The sequence below is a fragment of the Chionomys nivalis genome, chromosome 8 (assembly GCF_950005125.1).
Source record: "Chionomys nivalis chromosome 8, mChiNiv1.1, whole genome shotgun sequence".
Classification (NCBI taxonomy): domain Eukaryota; kingdom Metazoa; phylum Chordata; class Mammalia; order Rodentia; family Cricetidae; genus Chionomys; species Chionomys nivalis.
In genome coordinates this window covers 16,550,884-16,560,496 of record NC_080093.1, presented here as the reverse complement: position 1 = coordinate 16,560,496, position 9,613 = coordinate 16,550,884, and positions in this window count along the sequence as shown.

Below are 9,613 nucleotides of genomic sequence, written 5' to 3'. Positions count from 1 at the left end.
CACACCTGCGGCACCAGCAGGAGACTGGAGACCAGGCCTCTACAATGCTGGGAATTACTTCTGTGGCCCTGGGATAGCCACGATGGCCCCGGGGCTCATTTCTCTTCTCCTCCGAAGCCTAGAAAACCTTTTGGAAGGGCTCTGCGCATCTCTACTTGGCGATTCTGGCTTACTGATTAACTGGACTGTAAACAGGCTTCCAGAAACAGCACTTTATAACCCTTTGATTCCCAGGGGCTTTTAAAAGACTCGGCAAGTGCTTGTTACAACCTAGAAATGGAGCAATCTGTCCGCTCCCCACCCCCCGCCCCGCCCTTGCGCCCTATTCTGAAGCACCGTTCTGTCTTGTCCTCCCCACTCAAAGATCTTAAAGGTAAGGAAAAGCAACTTGAGAAACTGAGGCACCTGCTTGGAGCAAACAACTGGAAATCACATCTTTGATAATGTATCTGTAATTAGTAAATGATTTGTAACACAATGCTAGCAAGACTAGCAAACCGGTCCTACTTCAACAGTGACAAAGGACTCTGAGAGCTCAGAAAATTAGAATAATAATTAGCAGATGAGATTGCATCAAGCTGAAAAGTTTCTGCATAGCCAAGAGTATAGCCTACAGAACACGAGAAAATGTTTGCCAGATAGTAACCCAATAGGGAATTAATATCCGGAACTTAAGGAACTTGGAAGATGAAACCCATGATGCTGGAATGCACTGACAGACATCTGTAATCCTAGCACACAGAAGCTGGAGGACTGCTGAAGGCTGAAGCCAGCCTGGTCTATGTAGTGACTTCCAGGCCAGCCAGTGCTATCTGATCAGACCTTGTCTCAAAAAACCTAAATAGGTGCTAGATAGATAGGTTAACAGTTAAGAGCAAAGGCTACTTTCTAGAGAACCCAGGTTTGGGTTCTACACCCACATGGTAGTTCATAACCACCTGTAACTCCAGTTCCAGGGGACCTGACAGCCTTCTTTGGCCTCTACAGGGACCTGAGTGCCTCCTCTGGCCTCTGCGGGGATGTGACTGCTTCTCAAAAACTGACCATATACTAGGTAACAAAGCAAACCTCAACAAATACAAAAATATTAGAATAACCCCATGTATCTTATCAGATCACCACGGCTTAAAATTAGAATTCAACAGCAACGCTAATTTCAGAAAACCACAAACACATGGAAATTAAACAATGCTCTCCTGAATCACCAATGAGTCAAGGAAGAAATAAAGGGAGAAATTAAAGACTTCCTAAAGTTCAATAAAAATGACCACACAACATATTCAAATTTATGGGACACAGTGTTAAGAGGAAAATTCATAGCACTAAATGCCTACATAAAGAAGATGGAAAAATCTCACAGTAGTGAGTTAGCAGAACACCTGAAAACTCTAGCACAAAAAGAAGCAAACTCACCCAGGAGCACTAGACAGCAGGAAATAATCAAATTGAGAGCTGAAATCAACAGAATAGAAACAAAGAAAACAATACAAAGAATCAATGAGACCAAGAGTTGGTTCTTCGAAAAAAATCACCAAAATAGACAAACCTTTATCCAAACTAACCAAAAGGCAGAGAGAGAATATACAAATTAACAAAATTAGAAATGAAAAGGGGGACATAACAACAGACACAGAGAAAATCCAAAGAATCATCAGGTCATGCTTCGAAAACCTGTACTTCACAAAATTGGAAAACTTAAAGGAAACGGACAATTTGCTGGATAAATATCACTTACCAAAATTAAATCAAGACCAGATGAGCAAATTAAATAGACATATAACTGCTAAAGAAATAAAAAGTGTCATCAAAATTCTCCCAACCAAAAAAAAAAAAAAAGCCCATACTAGCACAGAATTCTACAAGATTTTCAAAGAACAACTAATACCAATACTCCTCAAATTGTTCCACACAATAGAAACAGAATGAACACTATTAAACTCTTTTTATAAGGCTACAATTACCCTGATACCTAACACAAAGACATTACTAAGAAAGAAAATTATGGACCAATTTCACTCATGAACATTGATGCAAAAATACTCAATAAAACAGTGGTAAACCGAATCCAAGAACAAAACAGAAAAATCATCCACCATGACAAAGTTGGCTTCATCCCAGAGATGCAGGGATGGTTCAATATAGGAAAATCTGTCAACGTAATCCACTATATAAACAAACTGAAAAAAAAAGATCATCTCATTAGATATTGAAAAAGCTTTTGACAAAATACAACATCCCTTTATGATAAAGGTCTTGGAGAGAGTAGGGATACAAGCAACATACCTAAACATAATAAAGGCAATATACAGCAAGCCAACATCAAACTTAAATGGAGACAAACTCAAAGTGATCCCACTGAAATAAGGAAGAAGACAAGGTTGTCCATGCTCTCTATATCTACTCAATATAGTAGTTGAGGTCCTAGCTAGAGCAATAAGACAACAAAAAGAGATCAAGAGGATACAAATCAGAAAAGAAGTCAAACTCTCACTATTTGCTGATGATATTATAGTTTGCATAAGTGACCCCAAAAATTCTACCAAGGAACTTCTACAACTCAAAAACACCTTCAGTAATATAGCAGAATACAAGATTAACTTAAAAAAATCAGTAGCTCTTCTTTACACAGATGATAAGGGGGCTGAGAAAGAAATCAGAGAAACATCACCCTTCACAATAACCACAAATAACATAAAGTATCTTGGAGTAACTCTAACCAAACAAGAAGACACAAGAAAATGGAAAGATCTTTAATGCTCTTTGGTAGGTAGTATTAGCATAGTAAAAATGACAATCTTACCAAAAGCCATCTACAGATTCAATATAATGCCCAGCAAAATTTTTTGCAGACCTCAAAAGAACAATACTCAACTTCATATGGAAAAGCAAAAAATCCTGTACAACAAAGGAACTTCTGGAGGCATCACAATCCCTGACTTCAAATCACAGAGCTACACTACTAAAAACAAGCTGCTATTGGCATAAAACAGACAAGAGGACCAATGAAACTGAATCAATGACCTAGATATCAATCCACACACCTACAAACACCTATTTTTTGACAAAGAAGCAAAAAATATAAATGGAAAAAAGAAAGCCTATTCAACAAATGGTAGTGGCATAACTGGATATCAACATGTAGAAGAATGAAAATAGACCCATATCTATTTCCATACACAAAACTCAAGTCCAAATGGATCAAAGACCTCAATGTAATATCAACCACACTGAACCTCACAGAAGAGAAAGTGGGAAGGACACTTGAACATATTGGCACAGGAGACCACTTCCTAAATATAACCCCAGTAGCACAGACACTGAGAGCAACAATGAATAAATGGGACCTCCTGAAACTGAGAAGCTGCTGTAAAGCAAAGGACATGGTCACAAGACAAAATGACAGCCTACAGAATAGGAAAAGATCTTCACCAACCCCACATGGGATAGAGGGTTGATCTCCAAGATATACAAAGAATTCAAGAAATTGGTCATCAAAAGAACAAATAATCCAATTTAAAAATGGGGTACAGACCTAAACAGAGAACTCTCAACAGAGGAATCTAAAATGATGGAAAGACTCAACATCCTTAGCTATCAGAGAAATGCAAATCAAAACAACTCTGAGATTCCATCTTATACCTGTAAGAATGACCAAGATTAAAAAAAAAAAAAACAACACTGATGACAGGTTATGCTAGAGAGGATGTAGGGAATACTCCTCCATTGCTGGTAGGAGTGCAAACTTGTACAGTTGCTTTGGAAATCAGTATGGTGATTTCTCAGAAAATTAGGAAGCAACCTACCTCAAGACCCAGAAATATCACTTTTGGGTATATACCCAAAGGATGCTCAATCATACCACAAGGACATGTGTTCAACTATGTTCATAGTAGCATTATTTATCATAGCTAGACAAAGAATGGATAAAGAAGATGTGATGCATTTACACAATGGAGTGCTATACAGCAGAAAAAAATAACGACATCTTGAAATTTGCAGGAAAATAGATAGATCTAGAAAGCATCATATTGAGTGTGGTAACCCAGACCCAGAAAGACAAATATAATATGTACTCACTCATAAGTGGCTTTTGACATAAAGCAAAGAAAAACCAGCCTACAATCCATGACCCTAGAGAACCTAGATAACAAAGAGGACCCTAAGAGAGACATACATGGATCTAATCTGCATGGGAGGTGATGTGGGATTCCCCTCTGTATGCTGTGAATACCATTGGTTAATAAAGAAACTGTCTTAAGCCTGTGCAGGGCAGAATATAGGTAGGCGAGGAAAACTAAACTGAATGCTGGAAAAAAGAAGGTGGAGTCAGGAGAAGCCATGTAGCCCTTCCGGAGACAGATGCCAGAACTTTACCCGGTAAGCCACAGCCATGTGACAAAACACAGATTAATAGAAATGGGTTAAATTAAGATGTAAGAGTTAGCCAATAAGAAGCTAGAGCTAATAGGCCAAGTAGTGATTTAATTAATACAGTTTCTGTGTGGTTATTTCGGGGCTGAGTAGCCAGGAACCAACAAACAGGCTCCCACAACAGGAAAGTAGAAAAAGACAAGTTCTCCTGAGAAAATTGGGAGCATGAGAATTATGGGGGAGGGTGGAAGTGGAGGCAGGAGGAAGAAAGGGTAGCAGAAAAAAATATATAGCCAATAAAAACAATTTTAAAAAAGAATAAAAGAATAAAACTGTGTTACTTTCAAGAAAGGGATGGAACTGGTGATCATATGAAATTAAGTGAAATATGCCAGATTCAGAAAGTCAGTTATTATGTGTATTTTAATCATGTGTAAAGTCTTAGTTTAAGAAGACATTAATCCAGGTGGTAATGTGATTGCCTTTAATTTCAGCACTTGGAGGCAGAGGCAGGTGGATCTCTGTGAGTCTGAGGCCAGCCTGGTCTACAGAATGAGTTCCAGGACAGGCTCCAAAGCTACACAGAAAACCCCTGTCTCGAAGCCCTGCCAAAAGACATTAAGATTGTAAGATAATGCTCTTGTATACTATCAAGATTTAACACTCATATTGGTGTTACATATTGTATTACAATGCTGATTGGCCAATACCCAGGCAGGAAGTATAGGTGGGGCAGCCGGACTAGGAGAATTCTGGGGAAAAATAAAGGCAGAAATGGAGTCACAAGCCAGACACAGAGGAAGTAAGATGAGAATACCTTACTGAGAAAAGGTACCAAGCCATATGGCTAAACATATATAATAACTATGGGTTAATTTAAGTTGTAAAAACCAGTAATAAGCTGGAGCAATAGGACAAACAGTTTATAATTAATATAAGCCTCCGTGTGTTTCTTTGGAACTGAATGGCTGCTGGACCAGGCAGGACAGAAACTTCCATCATCATAAGTAGGAGGTTATTAGAGAGTTGAAATAGACATTTTAGCAGGGCGATGGTGGCGCACGCCTTTAATCCCAGCACTCGGGAGGCAGAGGCAGGCGGATCTCTGTGAGTTCAAGACCAGCCTGGTCTACAAGAGCTAGTTCCAGGACAGGCTCCAAAGCCACAGAGAAACCCTGTCTTGAAAAACCAAAAAAAAAAAAAAAAAAGAAATAGACATTTTATCAAAGTATGAGTGGTCAGTTTTTTTAAATGTTCAATATTATTAATTAGTTATTAAAATCCAAGACCAGAGGAGATATCATCTCACCTCCCCTAGAACGACCCTAATGTGGAGGAGCTGATGGCAGCTGATGAGGATGGGGGCAGCACGGCCCTCACACAGCGCTCATGGGAAAATCATGTAGCACAGACATTTTCAAAAATAGTTCAACAATTTCTTGAAGATTAAATATGCATTCCCAATTAAGCCAACAATTCTACTCCTGGGTATTTATCCGAGAGAAATGGGACCTGCATACCCATGGAAACTCCAACATGAACGTCCACAGCAACCCTGCCCATGACAGAGTGGACACACAGTTCAACCCGCCACACCATGAGAGGTTGATGGATGACGGAAAGGAGCAAAGTGCTGACACCTTGTGTAACGTGGATGTGTGTTAAACTCCTTGTCCCAAAAAAGGAGGCCCCCATTGGGATGTTTACAGAAGGCCGACATCACTGTAGAGAAACTGGCTGCGGATTCGAGATTTTCCGCTGTTAGGCATGGGCATGAGGAGTGGCTATAACTAGACTTGAGGTTTCTTTTTAGGGTCATAAAAGTTCTAAAACCTGATAGCAGTGATGGTGGTTCTGGGTGTACAACTAGAATTTTTTTTTTTGTTTTTGTTTTTGTTTTTTTTTTTTTTTTGGTTTTTTTTTTTTTTTTTTGGTTTTTCGAGACAGGGTTTCTCTGTGGTTTTGGAGCCTGTCCTGGAACTAGCTCTTGTAGACCAGGCTGGTCTCGAACTCACAGAGATCCGCCTGCCTCTGCCTCCCGAGTGCTGGGATTAAAGGCGTGCGCCACCACCGCCCGGCATCTGTTTTTGTTTTTTGAGCCAGGGTTTCTCTGTGTTGCTTTGGAGCCAATCCTGGAACTCAGTCTATAGACCAGGCTGACCTTGAACTCACAGAGATCCGCCTGCCCCTGCCTCCCAAGTGCTGGGATTAAAGGTGTGCACCACCACCACTCTCCCTAGAGCATTAATATGTATCTTTTAAAATCTAGATGTAGTTATCTCTGTAGTAGGGGTGGGGTGCTTGCATGCCATGGCTCACATGAGGAGGTCACATGACAACCTGTAGATGTTGGCTCTCTCCTTGCACCATGTGGATTTCAGCATCAAACTCGAGTCATCAGTCCTGGCAGTAAGCACCTTTAGTACTGTGCCATCTCACTGAACCTGCACATACACACACACACACACAGACACACACACATACACACACACAGGTACATTCATGTGCATGCACATGCACATATACTCACAAACGAGATAAGGTCTCACTATATAGCCCTGGCTGGCGTCAAATGCACCTGCCTATCTCCTGAATGTTGGATTTAAAGGCATTCACCTCCATGCCTGGTTGCACTAATATTTTTTGAATCGTCCACTTAAACCAGGTGAATTTTATGTCATGTAAATTATATCTAGTACAGCTATTTTTACAATATAAAAACAATTAGGCAAACCCCTCCCCATAAGTACAATTTACCTTCCAATTCAGTGGTTCCATTAATGGGCATCTACTCGAGTGTAAAGAACTGCACTCAAGAGTGTGTACGCTAGAATCATTCATAATAATTCATAAGTGAACACTACACAGATGTCCATTAATTGGAGAATAGACATGAAAATGTTAGTTAAACATGGTGGTACACACTCAATCTTGGCTCTTGGGAAGCTAAAGCAGGGATTTTAGAATTCAAGGCCAGCCTGGGCCACATAGCAAGAACCCATGAAACAGAGTTGGGGATGATGTGGAAAGCAGGGCATGGAAGGAAGGAAAGAAAGAATAAAGAAAAGAAGGAAAGAAAAGTAGAATGTATATAAATTCAACTGAATTCTATTCATAATAAAAAGGAATAAAACCCTTGGTCCGATGTGGAGGGACTCCAAAAACATGATACCTGATAAACGAAGAGCGTAACATTGTATAGTTCTACTTCTAGGAAATATTCTGTAAAGTAGAAATTGACAGTGTTTGCCTGAGGCAGGAGACAGGAATGGGAGATAGGCAGGAGAGCCTACTGAAGTTATGGGGTGCCCTTAAAACAGGGTGACAGGCATGGTTTCCTGCTGACTTGCACCTTGAAATCCTCCACCTTGCTCTGGTGGTCCATCACAAAACCTCCACCTTCCAAGTACACCATCCTTGCCTGAATGCTGCTTTCTGGGAGCATAACCCTGCTCCAAATCTCCTCCTCCCCCACAACTCCACCCCTGGGAGTTGCTTCATCAGCCTCCTTTCTGCAATGCTCATGCCTTAGCCTGGTGTATGTAGCTCGTCATGTAGCTGGGTGGTGTTAGGACCAAGCACAGGCTTGCCTGGTATTTCTGTCAGTCGCCCTGTCTCCAGCTCCACCCAGCTGACTGTCGTAGGTGGTGTTTGTTGAGTGAATGAATCAACAGGTTTACCTGCTGGCTTCCCTTGCTTCTCCATGCTCTGTGAAGCCATTTTCCACCCAGAACAAAACCAAATGAGAGTTCTGTGTGCGTGGTACTGTTGTTGGAGGCCACTTGTTCATTTTCCAGCCACCCAGATTCCTGAAATAACCACACAGAAGCTATGTTATTTGCAATACTGTTTGGCCAATAGCTTAGTCATATTGCTAACTAGCTCTTACATATAGAACTAACCCATTTCCATGAGACTTATGGCCTACCAGCAAGGTTCAAGCTGGAAGCCCACATCTTCCTCTAGGCTCAATGTACATTTCTTCCCTTTTATGCCCAACATAGTTGCAAACTTGTCTTCTGTTCACATTGGGCCACCAGGAAGGAGAATGTGCTCTCTCTTTAAGAAGAAAACACCCAGCCTTGCACAGTTAGTGCATCAAGAGAAAAGAGATCCCGGCTTCTGCTGTTATTGCTGGCTTGTTTGTCTCCCTCGATTACAATATACGGTGCTTAAGGACTTTGCTTCTGGACCCCTAGTTCCCAGCCTCCACCGGCGTGTTATAAGAATTCATGTTGAAAAGCAATGAACTCATCTTTGCTTTCACGTTTTGTTGACTCGAGAGCAGGAAAATGATGGTGTGGAATTTTAGGTTCCAAGGCTCTTGCAGCTGCCTCCCCTCACCCTACTTCCAAGATCGTGACCATTGGTTTGGCGACACGTTGCCTCACCAAACCATTTCCCTTGCCTCACCACTAAAGTTGAAATGATTTACCTAGACCATATAATTTTAATCAACAACTATGGAGCTAGTTGGCCTTCTGGTTCCAAGTCTGAGAGCTTTCCATTGCCTTCCCAGGATATTGACTCCGACATCACATTGTGCCTACGCACACAGAATTATTTCTTGTCGATGACAGATTAAGCTGCATGAAACCTACATCCTCCTGGTGCCACGAGACTGTTACATTTCTTTGTCATGGTTTTGCTTTTCTCTGTTTTCTGGTTTAGCTCCTCTAATTTGACCCCATCTCCTTTGGATGATATTTGTCTGAGCTCATTCTCTGATGTCTGGAATAGTTTCTCTTCCACTGTCTTTTTCTCTAATAATCTCCACATGTACCCCGTTCTGGTTATTACTCATGCTTCAACAGGCTGGGTTGTTTAAAAATAGGGCAAATGAGACTAGGGAACGTGGGAAGGCATTATCCCAACGTCAGTTCTCAGCTGTGTCAAACAGCTCCCTTCAGACGTCTCGTGAGCCATTGCGTCCTTTCTTAGAGCTCGGGAGGACAATGCGGCTCAAGATGACCATTTGCTCACTCAGTATTGTAACCTGGTAGTCAGGTCCCTGCTCATTGGCCAGCTTCACAAAGACACACCTTTCAGAAAGGTGGCGATGCTATCTGAAACACGATGAATGACCCTAGGGCACAGGCATCCACGTATCCACATTCTCTATCTCTTCCTTTACCAGCTCCTCCACTGGTTCCCCCTTTCTGAGCAGCTTTCTCTGCTGTTCCTTGGTTTTATAGAGATGCCACCAAGCCCAGGACAACCACATCCATTAGGATTAGACTCC